The sequence below is a fragment of the Ceratotherium simum genome, chromosome 3 (genome assembly GCF_057802395.1).
Source record: "Ceratotherium simum simum isolate JZ-2026a chromosome 3, ASM5780239v1, whole genome shotgun sequence".
NCBI lineage: Eukaryota > Metazoa > Chordata > Mammalia > Perissodactyla > Rhinocerotidae > Ceratotherium > Ceratotherium simum.
Genome location: NC_141902.1, coordinates 65350494 through 65378375, shown reverse-complemented (window position 1 = coordinate 65378375; position 27882 = coordinate 65350494). Strand labels below are relative to the sequence as shown.

General features: G+C 36.4%; 1 protein-coding gene across 1 annotated transcript in view; it reads right to left on the bottom strand.

The window, feature by feature from the left end:
* ARIH1 (ariadne RBR E3 ubiquitin protein ligase 1) overlaps positions 1-27882 on the bottom strand; it is a 103625-nt gene that overhangs the window by 73429 nt on the left and 2314 nt on the right. The window lies entirely within an intron of this gene.

Sequence of the window (27882 nt, the reverse complement as noted above, 5' to 3'; positions counted from 1 at the left end):
ATGAATATAGTAGTATAATATTTTAGTAATATGAAGAAAATTACATTCTAGGGTTACAGCAGCAGTGTTGGCTTTGAAAGTATCTCGAGTTCTGTTTTTGTACTTTTAAAGGTGGGTCTGAATATGCCAACTGTCCCAGCTGAGGCGTTAATATCAATGCACTATCATCCTCTATCCTTTGATCAAGTGGTTCTCAACTTTGGTAGGACATCAGAACATCCGAGGAGCTTTTAAAAAACTGATATGCAGGCCACATCCCAGGCCAAATACACCAGAATACTGGGGAAGAAGAGGGCATATATGAGGGAAGAACCTGAGCATTACCATTTTTTGAAAGCTCCCTTGCAATTCCAATACGCAGCCAAGGTGGAGAACCACAGTGTTGGATGCACAAATGTATGCAGACACGCCTACATTCAAGAGTGTGACAGAATCTCCCGGTAGAATTAACCAAGTTGTTGAATGACATTCCTATGATCAGTATTGTGGAGAGGCAACTATTTTCCGCAAAGTCTCAACAGACAACCTTCTTATTGTAGGGGAAAGCTAAATATTAGATGAATGGGTTTTATAACATAAAAGAGTAGTTAAAGATGCAACAGTAAAAAAAAAATTTATTCCAATTAGCATACACAAATCCCTCCGAAGTCTAGTTTATTTATCTCAGAATTTGATCTGAAACAGAATTAAATAGGTTATAGACTCCATCTCAAAACTCAGTTTGATGACTTTCCTATAAGAACGGGCTTATGTTTCTATATTGTTTCTATCTTGTTTAATCTATGAACTCCTTGAGAGAGCTGCTGATGATCCAAATTTTATAACCATTGTTTTGTAATGCCTTCTTAAACAATATTAGAAACCCAAACACTCTAAAGTATAAAAACTTATGTATAGAAAGAAATATCTGCAACACCTACAAAAGGTAAACAAGCAAACATACTCATTCATAAAAGACAACCCAACAAAAAATGGACAATTTATGAATTCACAGAATTGGCTGAGAAACAAAAAAATATTCAACCTCCTTAATACAATGCGTGTTTTTAATCTACCACACAATGGCTAAGATCTTAAAAACTGATGATGTCCAATGACAAAGGTGTGGGGAAATGGCCTCTACATATCCATGAAGCTAGGTGATGTACACAACAAAACAGAGTCTAGCTGCTGCCTTTGCCACAAATGCCTCTTGATAACGCAGAAAAGTGAAAAACACACAATGCAATGCCACATTTCTGCTACTGCGGAAAAATCTCACGTCTTCACAACCCAGCAAAAAGAAGGGGGAGCAGAAAAGGGAAGAAAGATGAACTCGTTCCAAATCTCTCATATATATATATATATATATATATATATATGATTGCCAGCAACCATTTCACATCTAAAATCCTAAATGCAAAATAGCCTGAGAAATAAAGTTTTTGGCTTTCTAACCTGGCAATACAGAAAGGTACCTAGGAGAGTTGAGAAAGACAATCACAGAATTCCCACATGGCTTAAAAGCCATATGCATTTAAAAAGAATTTACAACTAAACAACACTAATCCTCAAAGTTTTCAGTTTTGAATATTTACTTCTAAACTACTCTCAGGAGATGGAAGGTAAGAGAGAAAGGAAAAAATGTTGAGATAAGGTTCTTGAGAGACTTTCCCATTGAAGATGTTTCCGGGAGGATTACTTCAGCAAGAATTTCACACTTGCACTCATTACCGTTGGAGATTATTTAAAACAAAATTTAACACTGACAAGTTTTGATCAACTATCTATAATTCTGTAGATCCACGATACTTAACTTGAAATTTTGCTGAGGTATGCATTTGAACTACAAATGTAATCCTGATGTACCAAAACTTATTAATAAATGCACCTAGCCAACTACCCCCATTAATAACATCTCAGACTTGGCTTTGCTGTTCTTTATTTGCCCTTGTACATGCATTTTATGAAGTAAATTACTTCCTTCTATGACATCTCAAATTTGGACAAAGATTTCACCTTTAGAGAATCTAAAGTGTTTAATTAGAATTTAATAAAATAAATTAAATATTTCTGTTAATGGAAGGAAGGATAATATCACCATGCATAATCATTTGACTTAATTCTGTAAAAATTCAACTGTAGACGCTGGCCCGGTGGCATAATGGTTAAGTTCACGCACTCTGCTTCAGCGGCCCAGGGTCTGCAGGTTTGGTTTCCAGGTGCGGACCTACACATTGCTTATCAAGCCATGCTGTGGCAGGCATCCCACATACAAAATAGAGGAAGATGGGCACAGCTTTGGCTCAGGGCCAATCTTCCTCAGGAAAAAGAGGAGGATTGGCAATGGATGTTAGCTCAGGGCTAATCTTCCTCACCAAAAAAAATAATAATAATAAATAAATAAATAAAATGCAACTGTAAACCAAAAGGTGTGGATGATGGAAGGGATATACTATATAAACAGCAGAAACAATATGTAAGGTAAAACTTTTATTTTACATCAGAAAAACAAAATCAAGACCTTAAATAGCACTATATGCTTTAGCATCAACTCACCTCTGACAAACATAACCCTAGTTTTAAACCTTTACCACTACATGAGGCCCCATTCAGGCATGATTTTCTTGGGTCTCAGTCTCCCAATTGGCTATTTCTTGAGGGAGGAAAAATCCTACAGATAAAAAAGGTAAGAACTTGGGGCTGGCTTGGTGGTATAGTGGTTAAGTTTGCATGTGCCGCTTCGGTGGCCTGGGGCTCAGGGCCCAGGCATGGACCTACGCACCGCTTATCAAGCCATGATGTGGCAGGTGTCCCACATATAAAAATAGAGGAAGATGGGCACAGATGTTAGCTCAAGGCCAATCTTCCTCAGCAAAAAGAGGAGGAATGGTAACAGATTTTAGCTCAGGGCTAATCTTCCAAAAAAAAAAGTGTGTGGAGGTTTTATTTAAGTAAATTTGCATCTCACAAACCATTTTCTAAGAAAAATTCTATTTAAAGACAAGGCCATTGTAAATTTCTTTAAAGCTCAAAAAGTAATCATAAATCCAAATGATTTTGAAATAGACACATGTACATCTCCAGTACATCCTCTTGCCAATTATTCTTAAAACGCACAGCTCAATGATTAAGAAACATGAAAAAGGAACATATGACATACAACTGGAATCTTCCTCCCTTCTTGATGGGCTTATAATAAATATGTGGACTAAGAATATTTCCAAATGTATTTGCTGAGGGGAGTTTAAAGGTGAAAATATCACTAAATGTGGACCTTTGATGATGGGATTGCACTGAGTCATTGTTTTAAATCTTTTTAAATTTCATGTGTGTGCATAGTTTTGGAAGTTAATAGTAACCTCAAGGTTTGGCAATCATTTTTGCCACATCTCAAGCCGCTACTGATTTCCAATCCTCTGAGGCAACCATTTTAAATTCTTTTAGCTGTTTCTTCTGGTACTTACTTTTATCCTAATATGCTTATGCTCAGATAGTTACTATCTTTCCATTTTAGATATCATCACCTTCCTTGTGAAAGATGAAGACCTAGCATTCCTACATGCACCCTCCCCCTAATCTTTCTTGTATAATTTTATCATCGCTTTTATTTAAGCCACTATCCATTGTTTTTAATAATCAACTAACAGGAATTCCAGAAAGAGAGGAAAGAAATTACCAAAGCAGTATTATAAGTAAAATTTCCCAAAGCTTCAAAAGGACACAAGTCTTCCAGTTGAAAGAGTTTGCTAAGGGCCCAACATAATTAATCAGAAGATTCACTTTCACATCTCTTCAGAACACCAAGGATAAAAAGAAAAGGCTGAAACTTAAAAAAAAAAAAAAAAGTCACCAAGAAACAAGACTCAGGGGTTGGCCCAGTGGCACAAGTGGTTAAGTGTGCGTGCTCCGCTTCAGTGACCCGGGGTTCGCAGGTTCGGATCCCGGGCGCGCACTGACACACCGCTTGGTAAGCCATCCTGTGGCAGCGTCCCATATAAAGTAGAGGAAGATGGGCACAGATGTTAGCCCAGGGCCAGTCTTCCTCAAGAAAAAAGGAGGACTGGCATTGGATGTCAGCTCAGGGCTGGTCCTCCTCACAAAAAAAAAAAAAAAAGAAGAAACAAGAATCAAACTGGTATTAGACTTACTGGCAACAGCTGAGTGCAGAAGGCAGAATCTTTTATAAACATTCTGATATAGAGTTTTCCGGCTAGGGAATCTAGCAACCAAATTTGAAGGCAAATTAAAGACATTATCAGGGCCACGAGTAATATTTTAAGTTATGTGGGAGTTAAATTAAGGATGTAGTATAGGAAAATGAGATTAAATCAAGCAAAAGACATAGATCTGAGAAACAGAGGCTCCAACCCTGGAGAACAGTGATGCAAAGTTCATGGTTGACAGCCATACAAGAAGTTCAGTGTTAGTGGGAAGGGCATCCTGATTAGTAAAGCAGAATGGAGGGCTCCAGGAAGAGTATCAATACAATCCAAATGACCTTGATACCAGAAGCACTGTCGTTAGGAAGGTCCAGAGCATTTGACATTAGGTCTATCAAAAAAAAAAGTAATAATAATAATCCTAATATACTACTTGGACTGTCATTGAATGATATTATCATCATAAAAACAAACATTGTTCAATGGTGTCACTTGAAAAAAATCAAGCCAAGAGCAAATTAAGACTTGGCTATGATTACAAGACAAAAGGACTTTGATAACATAAAATATAAATGGCATAAAGTAGGATTCTCAAAGGTAAGAGAAGAGGAAAGAGATAATGTCAAAAGGTGATGGAAAGGAAAGAGGTATATTAGTTAAAGTTAGAAATGTAAACATTTGAAGACACCACAGCTCTTCACTTTTTCATCTGTTACCACATGTCATGTATTACTTTTTTTTTTTAAACAAATAACAGATTGGAGAAAAGAGCTACAATAACTATCATACATTAAGAACTCATTAAGAAAAAGTGCAAAGGATACAAAAAGGCAATTCAAAGAAATGTTAAATTAAAAGAATCAGGTAATATTTTATTTATCAGACTAATGAAAATGTTAAGATTCTTAAAAGTATCAGCAAGGGTATAGAGAAAATGATAGTTCAGACACTGTTGGTGTAAAGATAAATTCAATTACCTTTTTTGAAAACAGTCTTATTTATAAAAACTGTAAATGTCTATACCCAAAGTCCAGCAAGCCCACTTCCAAGGTTAGGTTAGATCAAGAAAGGAAAAGGAAGGGACAGAAAGGAAGGAGAAACACAATACAGAACGAACAAAATGTCCAACAATAGGGAAAATGATAAACTGATATGGTCATACTACAAAATACTGTACAATTCTTAAATCCACAGTATACTGCTGAAGGAAAAAATAGCAACTTGCAGAATAAAGTGGAATTGGAGCAGGAAGTGGGAAAAAGCACAAATATAATTCACTATTTTTCTTCTAAAAGAAACTATTTCAATTGTAGATTAAAGTTTACTGACATAAGACAACACTACTTGAAAAAAAGCAAATCTTAGCAATGATTTAGATCCAGTTGAACAGTTCCCATCTTCACCTTACTAAGAATCTCTTTTCATGAAGACACAGATTAACCAAATTTTATGAAGGTACCACCAACACGCATTTTAAAAAGGAGAAAAGTGAAAAGTAGAAGTTACCTTCGAAACGGAAATAGTGGCAGAGTCAGGATTAGAAAGAACCTAGGTCTCTAAAATTTAGGACTATTTTGCTTTCTATTGAGTTGGATTGCCAGATCTGACAATTTTTAAGAAATTATAGATTCATGACTAATATTCATTTTAATATTGCCACACTACAAAAGTTAAAAAATGATTTATGATCTACTTAGAACATGAAATACATAAAATACATTTGAAAGGTGCTAAATATGAAATACAAAAGTAAAAAAAGTTAACCAAAAAGGTTTCCAAGACAAAAAAAAAAGGCCATACCAAAACATCTTGTTTTAACACTAATGATTCAAAACACCTCTACTATGGTACACCATGAAACTTCACTTCAAAATATGTTTCCACATGCAAGAGACATAAACTAGATCTCCTCAAATATAGTATATAGAATTTATTAAAGTAGTAACTACTAACATCAGCCTTTTGGGCCAGAATTTAGGCTGTGGATGATTAAGATCTTAGGTTTTACAGTCACTTTGAAAACCCAGCAATCTTCACTGAAAACCAAATACAAACTTTTATCTGCCTTTTCATTTGGGAAGCCTTGAGAAGCACTGTATTAACCTATTTAGAAAAACATAGCCCCTTTCTTTTGGAAGCATAACAGCAAAGAAAATGATGCAAATATCTGTATCACTCAGCTACCCCTATAATATACAGCCAATACTACAGTAATATAAATAAGCAATCTTACACTACCATATTATATATAAGCCTTCCATTTCTTTTTCTTCAAATGTCTGCATTGTATTGCCAAAATTCTTAAAACCTGCCTGTGATTTAGGTCTTAGGATTCACTATACAAATGCAATTGTTTTCTCATTCTAACCCGGCATTTAAAAAAAGAAAGAAGCCAGATTATAATTGTTATCATTTAGCAAGTAAATGGATACAAATATCTAAGTAAATGGTACAAATATATAAATAGAAATCCTTAAGCTTCCTTATAGAAGTTAATTAAAGAACAACCTGGAAGACTTAAATTATTTCCATCAAATATTCCAGAATTGGATATATAAATAAACATTAATGTATAAACGTACACACATGGCCAGATCAATCTATCTTTCCTGCTTCTTCTCCTCCCACAGTTTTACAAATGGGATCCTTTATCACCACAGTTTCTGAAAATCAACCAGGTCCATGAATCAAGCAAATACCATTAATATCCTCCACTTCATATTTCTTCAATTAGTCAGCATTTTAAGAAAAGATAGTGGCAAATGCCAATTTACTTTGTTGCCTAAGTGCCAAGTAAGCTTCTGGTTTAAAAAATAATAAAACTGTGCCCTTTATAAATAGATATGTCAAATTTGTCATGTCAGAACAGGCTTTCCATAAAGATTTATAGGATAAACAGTGTGCCCTTAAATAATGTACTTGCCGCCAATAATGTGTGCACGCATATGTGTTTAATGGTCCTTTAATGACTTGTCTTTGGAATAATTCTGTCCTACCTTTGCTGCTGCAGCCCGCCTGTCCTTTGCATCACTGAATTCATACGTCTGGAAGTACCCAATATGCACTGTAACAGACAGATGGACAGATCAATGGGCCACAGCGGCAAAGGCCAGATAGACAGATTTGATAAAAATTAAAATCAAAGTATATAAAGGGGAGGGGGTAACAGAAGAAAACATATCTACCTATATTCTATAGTAAAATACCTGAACTTCAAGTCTGCAACCCTCCCATACACATACCCAAATAAACTATTCTTGATTTCCATATTTCTCACTTTTTTCAAGTAGAAATAGTACCACTGCAATAGGCAAAATAATCAGTATTTTTAACACATCAACAGTTACCAATATAGCAGGCACTTCTGTAACCATGCCACACAATTTCTCCAAATAGAGGTTGCTCTTTAATACACAAGAAACTATTTATCACACCCAAAGACTTTCTATGCCAAAGGTAAAATGGCAATTATTACACATAGAAAATGTCTACTGTAATGCCAAGGTTTGTGTGATTCAAGTATACTTGGAATCACTGAATAAAAGTCATATTTCAGCATTTTACCGTTCTACATTTTCCTGTCTTTCTATGTAAAAATGGCTGCTAGCACCACATCCAGATAAGATAACTTTGGGAGCTTAAAAGAATATATAATAGTGCCATTTAAGCCAATTATCAAGATACAGTAAAACATTTATATATAAAACTACTAACAATATCTTTAAAAGCTATGTAGAGTCCTTCTGTTATCTGAAATTCACTCAAACAAGTGTTCATACTTCAAGAAGTTTCTAAAAGTTATTTTTTTAAAAACACCTTCATATCTCAAAATGCTGATTTGGCTTAAGCTTGATCTTACACCTCTGTAAAAGCCACTTTAATTTAACCAAATATTTTATTTTGCAAGCATCTAAAATAATACAGATCCATGATACATGTTCAAGAAAAATTGAGGGAAAATGTTTCCCCTTTTATTTCCAAGGGATCTAATCATTTATACATTTCTTATTGTAACCCCTCAAAAACATAAGCAGGTAATGAGACACGATAATCAAACATAATGCATGATCCTTGACTGAATCCTGGACTGGAAGAAAAGCTATAAAAGACAACTGGGAAATTGTGAATGTGGTATGTATATTAGATTTTTTTCTATGACAATTTTGTTCAGATATAATTCATAAGCCATAAAATTCACTTTCGAAGTGATAATTCAGTGGTTTTGATTATATTCAGAATTGTGACACATAGTTGTGTCAACCATTAATTTTAGAACATTTCATCATCCCAAAAAGAAACCCCATACTCATCAGCAGTCATTCCCCATTCTCCCCTTCCCCCACCCAGCCTCTGACAACAACTGATCTACTTTTTGTCTCTACGGATTTGCCTATTCTGGACATTTCATATAAATGGCAATAATAAAGTATGAGTCCTATTGTGACTGGTTAATTTTGTCATTCAGTTTTACTTATCTAGGAAGGCCAACACGCTGAGAGCTTGCCACGGACATCAAATAGGTCTGTTTTACCGAGGGAATGGAGAAGAACTACTAATCCAGGAAGTTAGTTAAATGAAGGCTGCTTAAAGCTTCCACTACACTATTATAATACATTTTACAGATGAGGAAAAAGAATTTATTAAAATTAAATAACTGATACAAAGTTATACAGTTGATAGAAGACAAAGCTGGAACTGAACTTAGTTCTACATGACGCTAAAGATTTAACTACTAAGCTATTTTGTTTCCTAATAAAATAATTCACCAATTCTCACTGATTCTACCTACTAATATCTTTAATATTTCTCCCTCCTCTCCATTCCAGCCTTGCTAACCTCATCATATATTCCTTGCTCGGATTATTATAATAGACTTCTCACTACTCTCCCTGCTTCCTGTTCTTATCCCATTCTCATTTATTTCCCATACTGCCAGCAAAGCAGTCTTTCTAAACACTAACCCCATATTAATTTAAAAGTTTAAAGTTTTTTCACCTGGCCCTAGGGGATAAAGTCATTCCATTTAGCATTATGCTAAAGGCTTTCATAAACTGCTTACCTGTCTGGCCCCACTTTCTACCACACTACTTCCTAATAATTTTAGCAACATTCAATTCCTTATTGTTCATTCAACATACCAGACTATTAATAGCTTCTGCCTTTGTATATTCTATTCCTCCTCCTCCTCTGTCTGGAATACCATCTCCAACCCCACCTGCCTAGTGAGCTTCTATTCATTTTTCAAAACGAGCTTCAGACCCACTTCCACCAGCAGGATTTGTCAGTCCTTCTAAGAAAATAGCATTAAACATTCCTTCTCTGAGCTTGTAATTCTACTGTTGCACATATCGTTGTACATAATTTATTTATACATGCCTCCTTCAAGAGTGGTTTCATATCTGTATTCCCCCAGCACAGTGTAGCAGCTAAAGAAATATCAGTTGGTAAAAAGCAATCAAGTATTCAACTTATATACTGTTATATAAACTGAAACATTATTTTTAGGAACCCATTAACCTCAGAAATTCATAAAATAATCATAACATCATAGGGCCTTAAAAGAGGGATAAAAATCGGGTTAGGGGAAGGGTGGAGGTTCTACTTTTAAGAGAAAAATATTAAGAATGAAGATAATAGTGGTTGCCTCTGAGGGATGGAACCAAGTAGTTAAGACACTAAAGTGGGAGGTTTTTTACTTTTTTATCTTTTGTACTTTTTTGAATTTTGAGCCAAGAAAATATATGCATAGTCAAACAAAAAAAAAATTGAAATCCTAAAAAAAGTTTATCAACAGTCTTAGAATACTAAAGCTGTTTTAGTTTTTGTTTTTTTTTTAAATCGGAGGTTATGGAGGAGAATTCAGTCATATTGGCCTCAGTATGCAACTTACTTCTCTTTTATTTTGGTTACACAGAATAAAGAAAATCCTGATTCACAAAAATAAGAAGTTTGCATTTCAACGTCAGGATATTCCTCACTTAAACTTACCCAGAAGCTTAAAAAATGTGGTAGAAAACATTTTATTCAGAGCTAACTAGTTAACATTGTCTAGCAACTGCTTTTATTTTTATAAATGCAGTCAGAGGAAATATACAGAACTCAAAACCCCAAAACTATTAATAATACAGTAACATCAAGATGAGTTACCTATTCACTTGTTACTGCAAAACCTGCCATTGTCTGTCTGCAAGGAGGGTATGAACAAACAGACCTGCCTTCGCCTTGTCTGGCATTTATTTAACTGAACAGGGTCCACACGTGCTGCTGTAGTGTTCTACCTTATGTAACTTTGCTTGAGCAGACATGCACAGGGCTGAATCCAAAATACCAGTGCGTAATAATCTTCTTAATCAACAATGCATAAGAAGTAAAGCAGGAGCTTTATTCTGGATTCTGCACAAAAAAATGTTAGCCTGGATAAAGTTTAATGCATTGGTAGTCTCCAATATGTTAAATAAGTCTTTAAAACTATAGAAAGGCTATCACGAGGAAGGTTAGAACCAGGTAGGTTCAAGTAAAAAGCTACAGAGACAGATAATATACGGAAGAACATGAAATCAGAGCTGTTTAAGTATGAAATATGTTCACTTCTAGAAGCAGCTGTGAGGGTTTAAGTCACTGTAGAGGTTTAAGAACAGGCTCAGAGGGGCCAGCCCGGTGGCACAGTGGTTAAGAAAGCTGCCCAGGGTTCGAGGTTCGGATCCCAGGCGTGGACCTACTGCACTGCTTATCAAGCCATGCTATGGCAGTGACCCATATAAAGTAGAGGAAGATGGGCACAGATGTTAGCCCAGGGCCAATCTTTCTCAGCAAAAAGAGGAGGACTGGCAACAGATGTTACCTCAGGGCTAATCTTCCTCATGGAAAAAAAAAAAAAAAGAATAAGCTCAGAGACCACTTAATAGGGAGATAGTACTTGGTAAATGGTTGGACAGGATAATCTTTAAGACCCCTTTCATCCTTGTCAATCTTACTTTATGTGAATCAAAAATTGTGTTGACTATGGTATGACACAAAGATTAGGCAAGTTTATTGTCATCCTTAATTCTTTTGCTACTGCTTACACGTTACACTTTCATTCCTAGGGTGACTAGAGGATTTTTAGAGGAATTTTCATCCTTTTGACTGTACAGTTGGGTGGAATGCAACATTATAAGTCAAGCTTCAGACACTGGCATATATTCTAAGGACCCAACTATATTAACGCAGTATGAGTTGAGATGATTATAGAAAACAGATAAAATGTTTAGGGCCAATGAAACGGAATTATTACATTTAAAAAGTCAGTCAGACTGGTGAAAAAAATTATATACATACTTTCTCTTCAAAGGAATATTATTTCCATATTAAATAACAATCTGAGGCCCACTCTACGTTTTCTCTTCATAAGAACTGAAGCAATGGACAGTAGGTTGAAAGACATTTCCTTACATCTGAGTTTAAATGGTTAAGTATCAGCAATAAGCTCCTCAGAGAACTTCACAAAAAAACTTTCTCATTATTGAGCAAAATAAGTAAAGTCAGCTATTCTCCCTTTAAACATACCAAGCATTTGTTATCTAGCACATCTATAACAATTTCACAACGCTGTTCTTCCAGAATGGCTTGGTGCTTCTGTCAGAAGGAGAATGTTGGGCTTTGTGGACCACTGCTCTCAGTTTGTAATTTCATGCATAAATCATGAATAAATTTTACATAATATATATGCATTCTTTTTTTTTTTTTTTAAAGATTTTATTTATTTTATTTTTTCCCCCCAAAGCCCCAGTGGATAGTTGCATGTCGTAGCTGCACATCCCTCTAGCTGCTGTATGTGGGACTCGGCCTCAGGATGAACGGAGAAGTGGTGCCTCGATGCGCACCCGGGATCCGAACCCGGGCCACCAGCATCGCAGTGCACGCACTTAACCACCAAGCCACAGGGCCGGCCCATATGCATTCTATAACATAGGTCAAGTAGTGAAATTATTTACCGTTAAAACTTTGTTTTTTTAAATTCTTATATTGGTAAATGTTTTAATAGCAATTTTGGCTTGAAATTTTCTTGAAGATGGTACATATGCAGGCTGTAAAGTTTAAATGGGGCATGCAGTAGACTTCTGACTTTATTCCACTCTTATTATTTATTTGAATTCATAGGCCATCGCAATGAAGTCACAAGTCAGAGCCCATTGACTCAGTCTGTGTAAGTCAGTCTCTTGGGGCATAGAGCTAGATGGAGAAAAGCAGAGTGGATCTGGAAAGACAAACAGAAAATACCCAGCATACAAGACAATAACATTCACAAATGTTTTATTTATATTTAATGATACACTGAACTCTGACCTCAGCAATGAAAACCCAAGAAGTTAATTCCTCTAAGTCTCAATTTCCTTATCCATAAAATAGTAAAAATGCCATCTACTTCAGAGAATAGTTGTGATGACTAACATTCTCTTAAATAACTGGTTAAGAGCAAAAAACTGGAAGTATATCAGTGAATGAGAGAAGAGTTAATTCAGTGAAGTCAACAGAAGAATGTGAACAATTCACAGATAAAAAAACAGAGATAGTAACAAGACTTATTTTTATAAATAATAAAATCAATAATAAAACTCACTCATATTTAATTTTGACTATTCAATCAATGTTTGTTTATCAGCTATGTTCCAGGAATTGTGCTGGTCAATGGGAATACCAAAATTAACACACTGATCCTACCCTCAAGGATTTCAGAGCCTATTTAGTGGGTGAATAAATAACAGAGACAAGAGCTTTTTAACAGAGACAAGAGCTTTTTAAAATAAAAGTACGTACAAAATTCTGAGACCCACTCACAGGGAAGGATTCAAAGAAGAAATGATGTTTAAGGTGAGTCTTGAAGTCTGAATGAGTTTATAAGGGGAAAAGCATTTGAAGCACAGGAAAAAGCCTTACAAAGGCACAGAGAAAAATTTCACAGGGAATATCATTATTTTGATATGCCAAGATGAGTGTGAAGAAATGGCAGATAAGGTAGATAGGGGTAGAAAAGCCTGATCTATTATGCTAAGGAATCTTTTATCCTAATCTGCATTCTCTTGTAACCCTAGTATTGGGACTCCTAGGCTAAGTAGGTTTCTCATAAGCACCAATTCCTATCCCATTCCCACCCCACTCCTTACCATGAATGGTAAAGATTTGGTATACTTTCTCAGGCCATAAACGTAGACCAAGTATGAACATTTTCCACATTGCCATAAACTGAACAGAATGACCACCTTGCAGGAAAAGGAGACATTCAGCATACCCTGAAAAATCTGTGGTGACCACACTATACTCAAAAGGCCCCATTTTCTATCAATATCATCCTTTTCACATTCTTTCAATTTTTGTGATTTTGCCAATGAGAGACTTCTAATAACTTCTAATAGCTTCTAACAAGACTCTACTTATCCACACAAAGGTCAATATTTTCCTTCTTTCCTAAAAACCAACTAGTGTCTTTGGAAGGCAGGGCTTTCCTTAACCAAGCAGCAAAGAGGAGTCAACACACAACAAAAATAAAACACACCAGGGCTGACCTGGTGTAAAAACATTTCAAAACCTGGTGTAAAAACAACATTTCAAAAGACAAACTGGTAAGGTGTGGGATTTCTGGGTAATGGCAATACACTAAGATCCTCAACTTTGAAAACCAGGCCAGGGCAAGTTCAGAAATAGGAAATAACTGAGATCAGGCTACACATGGATAAAAAGTGGGGACCATGGGTCCTGAGTTACTGCCTTATAATTAAGTACGTATTTACGTGTCTGCCCTTCCTAGACCAGTAGCCCTGAAAAGGAAGGGAATCTTCTCCACTCATCTTTGTAAACCTACTGCCAAGCACATGTACTGAGGGGAGGCATCCCGATGTAAAGGTTTAGTATAGATTTGGCAGAACATGGTGACAGGAAGACGTACAGCGGTTTTAGGAATAGTAAAATTCAAGAGGACCAAGTTCAAGATAGACAGTGACATTAGATCAGATGGAAAGGCATCTTTGGTCTTTTAGCTTCCTATCTTAAAAGTACTGACACTATCTTTTATCACTACCTGAATTTTATAACTAAAAAAGAACTTTGGAAATGATCAAGTCCAAACCTTTTCTTTGGCAAGGGTATATTAAGAGCAGAGACTAAGTTAGTCTGAAGTCACACAGTTAGTAATGCAGATGGGACTAGACTCTAGTCCAAGACTATAATATAGGTATAAGAGTTTTATGAAAATGTATGAAATGTGAATTAAATAGACAAAGTGTCATATACTTAAAAGCTTTATAAATACTTGTCCCACATATGGAAAAAGGTTTTAAATACTGATTTTGGTAAACCTACTGTATTATGCAAGAGAAGGCTGCCCTACACTCAGTTTGCAGGGCTTTCAAGTTTATTTTTTATTATTTGTTAAACATACCATCAATTTTTTTTTAAATCGCATGTTCTTGGAACTAAAATCCAGCCTCACAGCCATACTCCTATGGCTTACTCCTCCTTTCCACATGGTATCTGTGGTAGCCAGGCTCCAGGATGACCCTCAATGATCCTTGTCTCCCGGTATTTGTGTAGTCCCCTCTCACAGTCAACAGGGTTGACTTGTGTAATCAAAAGGACACTGCAGAAATCACAAAGTATGGCTTCCAAGGCTAGGTCATAAAAGACATTATGGCATCTGTCTTGCTTTCTTTGATTACTTGCTCTAGGGGAAGCCAGCTTACATGTAGTGAGGACACTCAAGTAGCTCTTATGAAGAGGCCCACATGATAAAGAACTGAGACCTCCTACCAATAGCTATGTGAGTGAGCCATCTTGAACACTGCTCTTCAGCACAAACCCAAGCCTTCAGATAAATGCAGCCTCAGCTGACAATGATTACAATCTCATCAGAGACTCTGACCCAGAACCACCCAACTAAGCCACTCAAAACTATGAGATAATAAATTTTTGCTGTTTTAAAGCCAAGTGTTGGGGTAATTTGTTATGCAGCAATAGATAACTAATACAAGTGATTCAGCTACAATCAGAGTCAATTAGCTAAAATGAAAGATTATTTTACTATTCTAAAGTTTCAGTATACAAATATAAGAAAATTTAAGTACGAGAATTTGGCTCAGTCAAAAAGTCCAACTAAGTCTGAAAAAATTTGATATAGCAGAAGAGCTTGTACTTTAAAAGTCAAAAAGGCCCAGTTTCAATGACCTCCACCAGTGTCTGAGAGAGAAACCCTGAGCTTCTCTAACTTCAATTTACTTATCTCTATGATGAAGATAATGCTATTTCCTTGGGATTTTGTAACTAGTACAAGCGAAAACACCTAAGTATTCCATAAATATCAGCTATTACCACTTTTGTCTATGTTTGTGAGCCTCCCCTTACATAAAAGTGAGTGAATTAGATCTTTTTGTTCCTCCATCCTGTTATTTTCCCAAATCTCAGACAGATTCCTTACTCCAATCTTTAAAATGTCATACTTTCTACCCGGAATCCTACAAGCCACAAAGCAGTTGCTTGCCCCCATGGAATGCATGCTCCAGAAATCCTCAAAACATCCCACAGACTAAGGGTATTCATTGATTTTTTAAATATTTATTGCTCCCCTTCCAGGTAGGATATAGTAGCTAAGAGGTAAACCAGCATTCCTATCCAGAATTAGAAAAGCCAGATAATGTCCAGAAATCATCTGTCTGAAGGCAGTAGAGAGCAGCTGAGGCAACAAGAACTAGAGAAATTGGTGATCGTACAGCAGTGGCTTTTACCTGGGGTCACTCGCAAATTCTAGGAGCAAGCAGAAGACTGATAATCCACCACAGAGGGGTGCTACTGGGAGGCAGCATAGTGGTCCTCCCCCCCAAAGATGTTCACATCCCAATACTTGGAGCCTGTGAATATTATGTTACATGGCAAGGGGGAATTAATGTTGCAGATGGAATTAAGGTTGCTAATCAGCTGACCTTAAAATAAAGAGATTATCCTCGACTATCCAGGTCAACCCAATGTAATCAAAGGATTCTTTAAAGTGGAAGAAGTGGGCAAAAGTGGAGGTCAAAGTCAGAGATCTGAAGATGCTATGCCATGGGCTTTGGAGTAAGGGGCCACAAGCCAAGGAACGCAGAAAACCTGTAGAAGTGAAAAAGGCAAGGGAACAGATTCTCCCCGAGAGCCTCCAGAAGGAACACAGCCTGCCAACTCCTTGATTTTAACCCAGTGAGATTCACTTTGGACTTCTAACTTTCAGAACTGTGAAATAAAGAATTTGTGTTGTTTTAAGTCACTAAATTTGTGGTAACTTGTTAGAGTAACAAAAGGAAACTAATACTAAGACTTGAAGGGGTGTCTCAAGGAACAGAGGAATGGTCAGTCTTCCCCTCAGGACATTTGCTGAATCCTGGGATTGCACAGGGCCAAGACTAAAAAGTCTAAAGGTAAAGCCTCTGAAACGCAGAGTGGTACTTCCAGCGGTCTAAGGAGACAATGGTTCAAGTCTGGGACCCTTAGGGGAGGGACTGCTGAGAATACAGCTAGTTCTTGGTTGAAGACTCTAAAGGGCCAGCAGCAGATCAGAGATAGACTGAAACTGAACAGGCTAGACAGATGTTAGCTCAGGGCTAATCTTCCTCACACACACAAAACAGAATCAAATGGAAACTCTAGAACTGAAAAATACAATATCTGAAATTAAGAACTAATTAAGAGGTGTTTAATAGCAGGTCAAAGGAGAAGACAGATTTAGAAACCCAGAAAATCAACAGAAATTATTCAAACTGAAGCAGAGAAAAGAGGATGTAAGATACACAAAAGAGCACTGGACACATATGGAACATAACAAAAACCTCTAATATATGTGTTACCGGAGTATCACAAAGAAAGGGGATAAAAAAGGCAGAACTGAGAATTTCTGAAACTTGTAAAACATCACCCCCACAGATTCAAAAGGATCTGAAAACCCAAAGCAAGATAAATACAAAGAAAACTACGACTAGATACAAAGCAAAAAATCTTACAAGCACCCAGATTAAAGACTTGTTTGCTTCTTCCCACCACAAACAATGAAAGCCAGAAGACACCAGAATCTTTAAAGTGCTAAAAGAAAACAACTACCAACCTAAAATTATATACATAGCAAAATACTCTTCAAAAATGGAGGCTAGGGGCTGGCCTGGTGGCATAGTGGTTAAGTTCACGCTCTGCTTCAGCAGCCTGGGGTTCACAGGTTCTGATCCCGGGTGCAGACCTACACACTGCTTATCAAGCCATGCTCTGGCAGGCGTCCCACATATAAAGTAGAGGAAGATAGGCACAAATGTTAGCCCAGGGCCAATCTTCCCCAGCAAAAAAAAAAAAGGGGGGGGCTAAATAAAAGTATTTACACAAAAAAATATTTACTAAGTGCCTACTATGTACCAGGTACTGTTCTGGGCAATGGAACTACAGTAATGAATAAAACAAAGTCTCAGCTCTCATAGAGCTTTCATTTTAATGTAAGAAGTCAGAATATAAACAAATTAATAAACGGAATATGTCAGGTGGTATCTCTGCTAGCTCCACCCTGAAAATATTAAGCATCTCATCCCACTTCCAATCATCTTCCCCAACTAGTCACATCTTATGAGTCATATTTCCTGGATTTTATTTTTTAAGTACAGTCTAATATTTCTGTTAATACCTCCTAACATAGCTTATAAACAAATGTTTCTGATTAACCAGTAATACTTCTTTTTTTTTTTTTTTTTTAAAGATTTTATTTATTTATTTTTTCCCCCAAAGCCCCAGTAGATAGTTGTATGTCATAGCTGCACATCCTTCTAGTTGCTGTATGTGGGACGCGGCCTCAGCATGGCCGGAGAAGCAGCACGTCGGTGCGAGCCCGGGATCCGAACCCGGGTCGCCAGCACTGGAGCGCGCTCACTTAACCACCAAGCCACGGGGCCGGCCCAGTAATACTTCTTAATTTGTAATTTATAACCACTGCTAATTTATAGTGAACTCATATAGTGTGGTTGTCATACCTTTCGTTTGCAAGCCTACACTACATTTCCTTAATGATTCAGAAATATTTCAGAACATCAGAGCAGGGATTCTCAACTTGTTTGGTCTCAGAACCCCTTTTCATATTAAAAATTATTGAGGATGCCAAAAAGTTTTGTTTATGTGAGCTATAACTATCAATATTTATGTTAGATATTAAAATAGAATTTTTAAAAAACATTAATTCATTAAAAATAACAGTAATTAATTCCATTATGAGTTAAAATAAAAAATATTTTTATGAAAATAAACTATATGTTCTAAAACAAAAGTTAGTGAGAAAAGTACACTATTTTATGTGTTTGAAAGTCTCTCTAATATCTGGCTAAACAGAAAACAGCTGGATTCTCATATCTGCTTCTGCATTCAATCTCTTGGATATGTTATTTTCTTGGAAGAATAAAGAAAATGTGGCCTCACAAAGATATGTAGCTGGAAAAAGAAGGAGCACTTTACTAGCCTTTTTAGATAATTATGGATAGTCTTTTTGATATTACACCAACGTGGTAGTTTCTTAAAGACTAGCTGCAGCACAGAATCCGAAACCATACCAAAGAACCTTTCATACTCCTGTTATATTAAAATCCAGTGGTCCATCTTGTACTCTGAATGGATCATTTACCAACGCATGATTGTGCAACATCACAATTGTTCATTGGAAAATTGATCATTTGGAAAATACTGGTTCATTATGTTATGCAGTTCTTCCAAATGTTGATATATCTTATTATACAATATCTCATCAGAAGTTTTTAAGTACTGGGAAGCTGTCAGTTTTACAGTGGCAGATACAAGTTTTCCAAAATTCTAATTTTCACTCAAAAACTTAAAAAATTTTATCATTGGCAACAAATACTGTAAGCAGTTTCCCTTGAAATGACAGGTGTGAAACATTTACCACATGTTTATTTCCCATTTGTCTAAATAACCAGTGTGTCAGTCACCCTTTCCAGTAAAAATGGTGTTCCATCAAACAAGCAGCTTCTTCAGCTCACAAATCAAACAACTGCACAAATGTTTTCCTTCAAAACAATCACTGTACTTTAGTATGCAGAAGTGCTTTATGCGTACCTCCAATTTTGCCACATGAGCTATCGAGAAGATGTATACTCAGTAATTTTTACTGCTTTATCCAGGACAATAAGTGAAACTGATATTTTTTACTGAGTGCGTGGTGGTAAAGAATACAATGACTACTAGTATAGTTTGGTGCCAGTGATTTAATCTGTGCTAAGGTCTCCATGGTTTTACCCATGCTTTGTTTCTACGCCATCAGTACAAATGTCAGCACATTAAAAAAGGCAAATAATGTCTTAATATCATCATACAACAGTTTTGCTCTCATGGACCATACTTTGAGAACTACTGTGTTAGAGTAACTCAATTGTTTTTAACATCACTGACAGTTCATATAAAGTGCTAGGAAACTACATGCAAATAAAGTTTAATCTAAAAGGGTCGCTATTATTATCAGAGGCCTTAAAAAGCCTGTCCTCTTAGAATTTAAACTTTTTTTTTTTTTTTGGCCATCTTCTTACACTATCACTGTGGCATTATCTAGAAATCATAAAATAATTTATAAGTGCCAGAAGAAAATCTTGTCTGGCTCTCTTTGGTTTACAGATGAGGAAACCAAGGCAGCAAGCATTTACTAGGCAAGGACAAACTTCAGCAAGTATTTACTGAGTTTCTGTTATGTCAGAGACTGTGTTAGTGTGCCATATGCTATGGATGAAGAAGACTCAGCTCTCAATCTCAAAGCCCTCCTATCTAGCTAGCTAGAGAGACTTAGGTATTGGGATAGTACATTACAACCTAACGTAGGCTACACCACACATCCATATGAAGTGCTATGCAAACATAGGTAAGGAAGCACTAGAATAGCAAGGTAGAGAAAAAGGACCAGGTAAGAAATATGATAATACCTGAGCAGGATCTGAAAAGGAGTATATCAGGCCATTAAGAAGAGAAAGAGTATCACAGGAGCAAAAACAGGAAAACACAAATGTGTATTATATATTAAGGAATTATAAGTAGTGCAATCGGGGGTGGTGGGAGAATCAGGAACAGCAGCAGATGAGATTGAAAACATTAGCTGACATCAAGATGGGGAAGCCATAAATGCTATATTAAGGAATCTGAACTAGACTTATAATGGGGGGGAAATAAAGTCTTTTTTAGCAGAAAAATGACTACTGTATTTGTATTTGGTAGTATGACAACCTGGAAGCCTAGAGACAAGAAGGCAAAATAAAAAGAGGCCCTAGATTAGGATTAGTTAGTAAAAAGGATAGGAATAACGTAAAACAAATTTCAGAGATAACTTGATCAAGGCTAACTGGATGTGGAAAATACAGGAAAAAAAAGAATCAAAGATGACTTTCAAATTCCAAGAATGGTAAGTCAATCAAAAGGAAGAAGAGCCTGAGGAGAGAAGGCAGTAAACTTGGGTTTCAAATGGGTTTCAGAGAAATACCTGTCCAAAATGTCACAAATTTCAATTTAAGTATCCACACTATTAGATACAGGGTTTTATTTATAAATACTTGCTAAGAATCAGAAAATACTTCCTAGTCTCTACCTTATATTTAATCCCTAAAAATATGTACAATTATGATTAAGAGAAAGGATATATTACCAACTAATTGGAGTCAGTTAATATTTGAATTAGAAGTATGACAGTTTCAAAGGAGACAGCAAAGCAAGCTGGAAGAGAAGTGTCTGGAATTATAGCTATTCTTAGCATTGTCTAAACAAATGTCTTAGTAATAAGGAAATGTTACCTAATACTTCATTATCTGCTATACTTTTTGCCGCAATGTATTAAGTGCCAGGTCACTTGTGACTTCTTTTAAATGGAACATAGCAAAAAGGAAAAATGCTATTGAACAAGGTTTACATTAAGAAAAAAAAATTACATGGAAAAACTCGCAGTACAGTATTTGGCATTTCTCATTTAAATCCTCACAACCTTTTGGCCTTAATAGTATTCTCGTTTTCAAAAATGAAAAAAAGCACAGCTCTGAAAAATTAATCTGCCAGAGCAGCTGCTAACTCAGTAAGAACTTTTTATGCCGCCTTCTATTAAGATACCAAACCACCCATCTTCAAATACCAACTGGGCATCTACTATGCACCAAGATACACCAAGAAATGAGACATTCAACATTAAGTCAGATGACCACCAATCACTGAGTGAATGAAAATTTAGGAAGAAAGCAAAAATTTAGGACGAAACAAATTATTTATGATTGTAGAAATCTACTGACTCTATAAAATGTGCTGTTCTTTTGGAATTGAAGATCCAACACTAGCCCACATTTTAATTAGCTTGAGCAGTCTTGTTTTGCTTTGTTTTAAATACATTACGCTTTTAAAAAGACTGAAAACAGGTGAGAACTGCCACTACTATCTCCATGGGCCCCAAAGGATCAGTCATCCCAGGTTAGAAGAAGCCTCTGATTATACAGATAACTCTCTCACCTAATAAGTGATGATCAAATGTCAGCCTAAATAAATTCTTATTCTTCTATTTATCCCATCATTTAATGAAAATAATTAAGCTACTCATAAAGATACATAGTAACATAGTATCAAGATCAAACAATGACAGTATATATACTGTCAAGGTCTTAGTAAAGTTATAGCCTATGATACTATGCCTATTGAAACAAAGTGTCTAATGGAAAAACAGAGAAGTAGACACTGTGCATAATCAAAGATACAGGTTCACTGTCATAAAAGGAATGAAGAAAGGTGATTGATTAACTTTAGGAAGGAAAGTTTTCCCTTCAGTCTTCTAAAACAATAATTATGTTTAAAAATAAAATAAAAATTCACCCAAAGGACCACTCTAGGAACAATAGGTGAAAGTTAAAATGAAAGCAGATTTTAATTCTATTTAAAAAAAAAAAAATCAAGAGTTAAACTTAAAATGAGCTACATCACAAAATAGCTCACTGTCATTTATTACTAGTTAAGCAGAGACTGCAATGTTACAGAGAGGATTCTTTACTTAGAGACACTGGACAAGAACAGGGACTCTCAACCCTGGCGATGCACTAAAAAAATTCAGGGAAGACTTCTGTTTAACGACAATGCCTGGTCCAAAGTGACAGATACCCATTCACTTAGTCTGGGGTGGGGCCTGCGTGCCTGCATTTTCAAAAATCCTCAGGTAAAAAAAATCTGAATAAGATGAGTAGATTGCATCAAAGTCAATATACTGGTTGTGACATTATGCTATAGTTTTGCGAGATGCTAACCATTGCAGAAAAATCAGGGAAGGGTATGTGGGATCTCCCTGCGTTGTTTCTTGCAACTGCATGTGAATCTACAATTATCAGAATAAAAAGTGTGATTAAAAAAATCCCTAGATGATTCCACTACGGAGCTAAAGTTGAAGGAAAAAAAAAAAAATCAGTGGACTGGAGAATCTCAAATTCCTGCCAATTTGAAGAGACTGCAAACTATTCTTTTAATCTTAGACAGTGAAAGGTAATTAGGAATGCTTATCATTTAAAGGGATAATAATGCTTTGCAAAGCCAAATACCAATAATTTATGGTTGATCAAAAATAAAATGCAAACTACTCTGCCCTCCCATTAGTATAAAATTGACTGGCTAGATAGGCATTATACAATAGCTGTCATTCACCTCTTGACTAAGCCAGATATATATATATCATGGTAGGCAGCCTCTAAGATGGTCCCAAGGATCCCTGCCTCCTTACTTTTGTGTAATCCCCTCCTTGAGTGTGGGCTGGATATAGTTACTCACTTATAACAGGTAGAATATGGCAAAGTAATGGGACGTCATTTCTGAGATGAAGTTATAAAAAGACTGTGGCTTCCATCTTGAGGGTTCTCTCTCAGACTCCTCGCTCTGAGGTAAAGAAGCTACTGTGATGCAAGCCACTTTCTGGAGAAGCCCACATGGTAAGAAACTGATGTCTCTGGCCAAAAACCAGCCAGTGAAAATGTGGAGTCTGCCAACAGCTACATGAGCTTGGAAGAGGATCCTCCCCGAGTCAAGCCTTGAGAACTACAATCCAGATGATATCTTGGCTGCAGCCTTATGAGACCCTGAGGCAGAGGCACCCAGCTAAACTGCACGCAGAATCATGACCCACAGAAACTGTGAGATAATAAATGCTTGTTGTTTTTAAGCCACTAAGTTTTGGAGTATTATAGGGCTAAAGATAACTAATACATATAGCTACCACAGGTCAAACCCAAAAGAAAAGAATCTAATCTGATGACTTCTGCCTACTTTTCTTCACAGTATCAAACCTCTCAGCTTCTATAACATTACCACCCACAATTTACAAATTCTGTTATATTTGAGCTGACCTCACCATTACCTAGACACCTTTCTCATTCTCGCTTTGTCCAATTTCTTAGAAATGCTTCCTATCCCTCTTTTCTGGCCACCCAAATCCTAGCCATCTTCCAGATAACACCCACAGATCTCTCTTCCATGAATACTTATTAATATCCACTTAGGACTTGATTAAACTACTTACTGACCTAATAGCTTTGAGTGTCTAAATTCAAAAAGATCACAAACTCCTTGAGAATAAGTCTTCTCCTATTCTCTTCAACATGTAGTACAGTACTGAGCAGGTGCACTTACAGTTATCCATGCACTTACAGCCCTTCCAGTGTATTAAATAAAGAAGCAACTATTTTTGCTTAAAAAAAAAAACGGGGTGGGGAAGAGTGGAAGGAAAATCAAGTGCTAGAATGTGAGATGTCACTAGTTGGGTTTGTATGCCTGAAATAACTGAGTAAAGACCACCTTATCTGAAGGCTAGTAGTAACCATGACACTCCCCTCCAACTCTATGATTAGTCTAGTAAGCACTGTCCAGGCTCTTGAAATTTTCCTTTTATTAGTTTCTTTTTTTGTGTGTGAAGAAGACCAGCTCTGAGCTAACATCCAATGCTAATCCTCCTCTTTTTTGCTGAAGAAGATTGGCCCTGGGCTAACATCTGTGCCCATCTTTCTCTACTTTATATGGGACGCCGCCACAGCACGGCTTGACAAGCAGTGCATCGGTGCGTGCCGGGATCAGAACCAGCGAACCCCAGGTCGCCGAAGCAGAGCGCGTGCACTTAACCGCTGTACCACGGGGCCAGCCCCCTTTTATTATTTTCTTAAACAACTTGCCTTCCACCATTAACCCATCTCTGTAGTAATTTATCCCTAGTCATAACACATGGAGAAACACTGCTATTAAATTTTAAATAGATCAGTGGTTCTCAAACTTTAGCTTGCATCAGCATCATCTGGAATGCTTATTGAGACTGCTAGAGGGGCCGGCCTGGTGACGCAGCGGTTGTTTGCGCACTCCCCTTCGGAGGCCGGGGTTCGCAGGTTCCGATCCTGGGCGCGCACGGATGCACCGCTTGTCAAGCCATGCTGTGGCGGGGTCCCATATAAAGTAGAGGAAGATGGTCACAGATGTTAGCCCAGGGCCAATCTTCCACGGCAAAAAGAGGAGGATTGGCATCGGATGTTAGCTCAGGGCTCATCTTCCTCTCACACACACACACACACACAAAAACAACAGACTGCTGGACCCCACCCCCATAGTTTCCAATTCATAGGACTATAGCCATAAGCAATTCAACAAGAATTAATGTAATTTAAAACTTATAGCTCAAGGAAAATCAGCGGAAAAGATAAAAGTTCAAGAGGAATGAACCATACCAAACACTTTAATAGCTTCAAAACACACATACACACACTCACTCACTCTCTCTCCTTCCTCTCCCTCTTCTCCTCCTACCCAAGTAAGTTAACCAATGTAAGTACATCTTGTTATGCACACTTGAGTTCAATTTCTTGGAAACAATGAGCATCTCCAACTGAGGTTTTAAAAGGATAGATAGATAAACAAAGCATTAATGCAAAAAAGACCAATCTAGTAGCTGGACTCACATGTTAACTTCCCAAGTTAAAAAAAAAAAACAAAACCAAAACTGAAGATTCTGAGATGTAAATTGCCTAAGTTAGAGGAAAAGCCAGGGCTAGAACTGACTCCCAGGCCAATACACAATTCGCTGGAATACACACTGCCTGTCAATTTAAGCTTGAAACCTCACCTTAGAAGTTCTTTAATTAAATCTTTTAATTAAACAAATAGGTGAAATAAAATTAAAGATTTCAAATCAAAAGCCAACAGAAAATTTCCCCCACAAGGGTTAGATATTTCTGTTGTCTTTAAAAAAAGTTATTTAGCACAATAAATCTTATAATAGCAAGACACCCACCCATTTCTCTTTATACCTTCTCTCTGACCTCTCACATCAAACAGCCCCATGCCCCTCTTCCTCAGCACTCCCTTTAAACTCGGTATTCCCAAGGGTTACTGCCCTTCTCACTACTCATTCTTCCTGAGTGAGTCAAAATCATGACAGCGTATTAACTAATCACTATTCCAGTGGTTCAGAACTATCACTGGAGTGGCTAAAAATATATAGATGCTCAGGCTCCAACTCAAACTAACTAATGAATAACAATCTCTGGGAATGGAGCCCAAGAACCTCTATGTTCCCCACCCCTATATGCTCCTTAGGCAAGAACCATATCCTTTACTTAACACAGTGACTGGCACACACACAAGGCACAACCAACATTTGCTCAACTTCACCATGGAGACACAAAATGGCAAGTTTAAACATCCCTCAATTGCAGAATTGTGTAGTGTTAGTTTAACAAATCATCTAGCTATTTAGGCACTTACATTAGAAAATCACTTTTAATATTAACAATACTAGTTAAGTAAATATAGGTGGAGGGTAAGTTAAGGGCTTTAAGCACTTCTCTATCATTGGTATAGGTTAAAGTTTAAGAAAATCCCTGATCTTTTCTTAAAAGTTCAAAAGGTAAGCTAGGTGGCCACAAAGGATTTAAATAAAACAAGACCAAATTAAACAAACTATAACAAGAGAATTACAGAAAGCCAGAAAACCAAAAGACTTTTCTAAAAGAAAAAGGGTTACCTTATTTCACTGAAGACTAGAACTAACCTGCAGATATCTACAAATAACAGTATTAATCTCTCGTTGCCCAGAACTACTCCCCCAGAAAAAATAATCAAATTCCCATGGAAAGATTAAATTAACCTGGCAATCTTTTTACATTTCAATCTTTTTCTCCTGCAAATTTATTTTTAAATTCACTAATATTTGATTTCTTATTGAAAAGTAGCACTGGGGAGTAGAGGATTTATTTTTTTTTTTTTTTTTTTTAAGATTTTATTTATTTATTTTTTCCCCCCAAAGCCCCAGTAGATAGCTGTGTGTCATAGCTGCACATCCTTCTAGTTGCTGTATGTGGGACGCGGCCTCAGCATGGCCGGAGAAGCAGCGCGCCGGTGCGAGCCCGGGATCCGAACTCGGGTCGCCAGCAGCGGAGCGCGCTCACTCAACCACCAAGCCACGGGGCCGGCCCGGGAGTAGAGGATTTAATTTTTTTTTTAATTAACAGTAAGGTCTCTAATGTGAACCAAGTAAAACAATGGTTTTTAACTTGATAAACTTAAAACTTACTGTCACATTAAACCAACATTAATTTTTTTAATTGAAAAAACTAGACGACTGATATTTAAAGCCTCTATGAATATAAAGAGGTCTTATAAATGGGGTAAAGTGAGCAAAAGTAAAGGGCAATTTACAAAAAAAATACCAATGCCCAATAAACATGTTAAAAGTTCAACCTCATCAGCTAAAAAAAAAAAAAAAAAAGGGCTAATTTAAAAAATGATGACCATTTTATCCCAATTAAGGACAACTGGTGGGAGAAAACTAGTATAGCCTTTTTGAAAGTAATGTTGTAATATGTATCAAATGCCTTGAATAAGCAAATCCTTTGATGCAGCAATTCAACTTATCCTAAGAAAATAAAACATGCAAAGATTTATCTATGAGGATACTTCCAATGAGGTTTATAAAAGCCAGAAACTAGAAAATAAAAAGGAAGGCCAATAATAGCAGATTAATTAAATAAATTAATTTAGATTAATTTTAAGTTTAGATCTGTAAACATGTAAGCATTTGAAAAATAGTTATTACCGACAGGTGAAAGTTGTTGAGATTCCTTCTGTTTTTGTAACCTGCTTTTTTCTACTGAAAACATAAACAGAACATACAGTATGAATCTGTTGTTATTAAAAAATATGTATAGCTTACCCAAAGGTCTGGAAAGATAACTACAGTTCAAATTTTGGGGTATCTGTCTGGGTGGCAAACTTATTTTGTCTTTTTATTTTTTCTTGCCTAATCATTTTTTTCTTAAAATGTGCATGTATCACCTGTGTAACTTTTTACGTTTTAAGTCTATTAACATAAATAATATCACATAACCAAAGCCTAGTTTAGATCTAATAAGTAAAACATTTGGAGAAAAGATGGTCTGGGATAAATCCTATCCTTTGATTTACTGATATTTCTAAGTTTCTAAATCTGAACTTTTAACAAGAAATATTTATATATTCAAGAATTCCATTTAAGAGTATCCTTACCATTAAGTAGACTAGAAACAAGTGAGTTTTCAAAACTCAGGCATGGAAACATGATAAAAGTAGAACACCTAAAAAAATTCCCACTATTTTGTAGTCCTTATTTATTAGTTCAGTACATGCCATGTTTATTCTCTCTCTGCTAAACTAACAAAGGAAGAATGATGTCATATACATTATCTATATCTCTGTT